The sequence below is a fragment of the Euprymna scolopes genome, chromosome 1 (assembly GCF_053919585.1).
Source record: "Euprymna scolopes isolate OS-2025 chromosome 1, ASM5391958v1, whole genome shotgun sequence".
Taxonomy (NCBI): domain Eukaryota; kingdom Metazoa; phylum Mollusca; class Cephalopoda; order Sepiida; family Sepiolidae; genus Euprymna; species Euprymna scolopes.
Window position 1 is genome coordinate 19,263,528 of NC_136482.1, and position 2,500 is coordinate 19,266,027.

The window sequence follows — 2,500 nt, forward strand, 5'->3', positions numbered from 1 at the left end:
GGAAAACTACATATACAAGGATAAAAAGAAACGAGAAAGACACTGTACAGTTTTCCGTAAAAGGTAATTACTTAATCTTTTTGCTAAAATCAAAATGGTAGTATCTGTTCTGATACTATATTTCACTTGTTCTGTCCTTGGTCATTGAAGAATCCTCCTGGATCAAAACAGTTGTTATTTTTGTCCCTTAGGGTCTCTTTTTTAATTTTCTACAAATTGAAAACCGACTTCATGGCTAACTGTACCCTTCTTAGTTGGCAAGTAAATAGGGACAATTATCCCTTATCAAAAATATATTTGATGTTTAGTTCTAAGTTAAATGTATTGTTTTATATAATTTAACATAGCTGGCTTTTCAATCTCTTTCTATTAAATAATGAGTTCATTCCGTTTGTTTAAATTTTTTTATTTCAATGACAATATGACGATAATGAACTCAATATATCAATTAACAATTGATTAATTTTCCAAATCAATTCAACATGATTCATGATTAATTTCGATTTGAGTGGCTTCATATAAAGAAAAAAAAGGATTCTAATTACTCGAAAAATATCATATTTCTTTTTAATTTAAATGTTAACATCATGAACTTTTAAAAAAAGGACAGGCAAAAGTTTTAGCCCGTTAAATAGAAACGCCAAATTGATAATGGAATATGATTAAATTTTGGCTCATTTTTTGCATGAAATACTAATCTCTATTAACTCTTATTAGTCTATAGAATTTCAGAGATTTTATTTTTCTATTTAATAATTGTTAAATATAAGTTTGTCATAGCTTATAGATTACATAAATAATTTTTGCCGTTAATTTGGAAGTAATATACATTAACTATTGAAGTCAAGTTATTTTAGTGCAAATATGTAATAAAAATCTAACTTGCAATAAGATTATGACTGCTACCCTATTCAAAATTATGTTTCATTTAAGGAACAATTGTAGAAAAAGGATAAATAACAAATTAGTGGTATTTCAAATAATTGTTAAACTTTTTTTATTGAAATTGCTCTGAACCAGGGAAAATGTAAGGAGCTAAAAAGAAAGTACTACTTTAAGGTCAAAAACTTGTTAACGATAAGTGTTAGATGGAATAAATTTGGGCCTAGAAAACAGGAATTGTTCCCTTCTGTCAGAAAAATTGCTAATGGAATGTAAGGAGTAAGGGAAAAAATATAGGAAGCGAGAGTTAGGCGGCTGTCGAAAGTAAAATCATGACCTCTTTCTAATATCTGCTCTTACTCTCAGAAATAAACAGGAAATAAATAAATACATTTATATACAAAGTTAACTCATGTCTTCTCCTCGTATACCTTACAGCCGTTTATTTTGAATACTTATCAGTAATTCTGTATATAATATTTTGATTGCAGAAATTCTCCTCTGGACCAAATTACGGTAGGTTTGCAATAACAGATTCCACGTAAAAATTTATTATGTCTAAACCCACCATCATATGTAACTTTTGAACGCCGTTACAGACACATTTATTCGTTATAATAAAACCCTATTTTACTTACTACGAGCGACATCATCACGATTGCCAAGATCCATGGACAAAGTAGTTCGTATTTTCCCCTCTACTTGAAAAGTCCTCCCATTCTCCCAGTCAGGACTGGGTAAATATATAACCATTATATCCATGTTGACCTGACACCCTTATTATTACCCACACATCGTTTTAAATCATTTCTACTGTCCTATCGTCGCTTATCCTCTACTTTATAGAATACTGTTTAGAGAACTTAACCATAACATTTGCCTTAAAGTTACACAAACAAAATATCAATCAAATCCGTTGCCAAGGTTGCTGAAAAATTGGTGGGATCCTTCTATCGATCCAGTAGATATCTCACTGTTGATGCAATTCTCTACCTAGCAAGGTACGTCCAAGAATGGAGTACTGTTTCCACATCTGGGTAGGAGCTGCTGAGAAGATCTTATCCTATCTTGACAGAGTTCAAAATAGACTTCGTAATCTAGTCGGGGATTCTTTTTTCTCTTCTCTGTAACCTCTTTCTCACCGAAGAGATGTTTAAAGCCTGTCTCTGCTTTATTGTTATTTTCATGGCAAGTGCTCGTCTTAGCTCCAATCTATTGTCTCCCTCGCTAAACTGTCACGAGAAACACTCGTCTATCTGAAAACATTATCAATAATTTACCCCACTCTTTATCTGTGTCTAAACCTGAACGTAAATTCCATGAAAAACTTCGTTCTTAGAAGTGCGCACCTGTCGAACTCTCTTCCGTTTGCCTGCTTTCCAGCTGATTACAATATGGTCATCGTAACTAATCCAGTTTACCCAATTTCCATTGACTACCGTACACTCTTTAACCTTTATCCTCGAGTGGCTTCTGATAAGTGATGTCTCCTATGTAAAAAAAAGCAAAATAAAACCTTTTTCCTTTGATTTAGCAGTAAGTGATACGGTACAGTTTTTTTCGAAACAGCGAACCAACAATATTGCAAGCTGCTTGAAACATTTACAACATAAGCTGC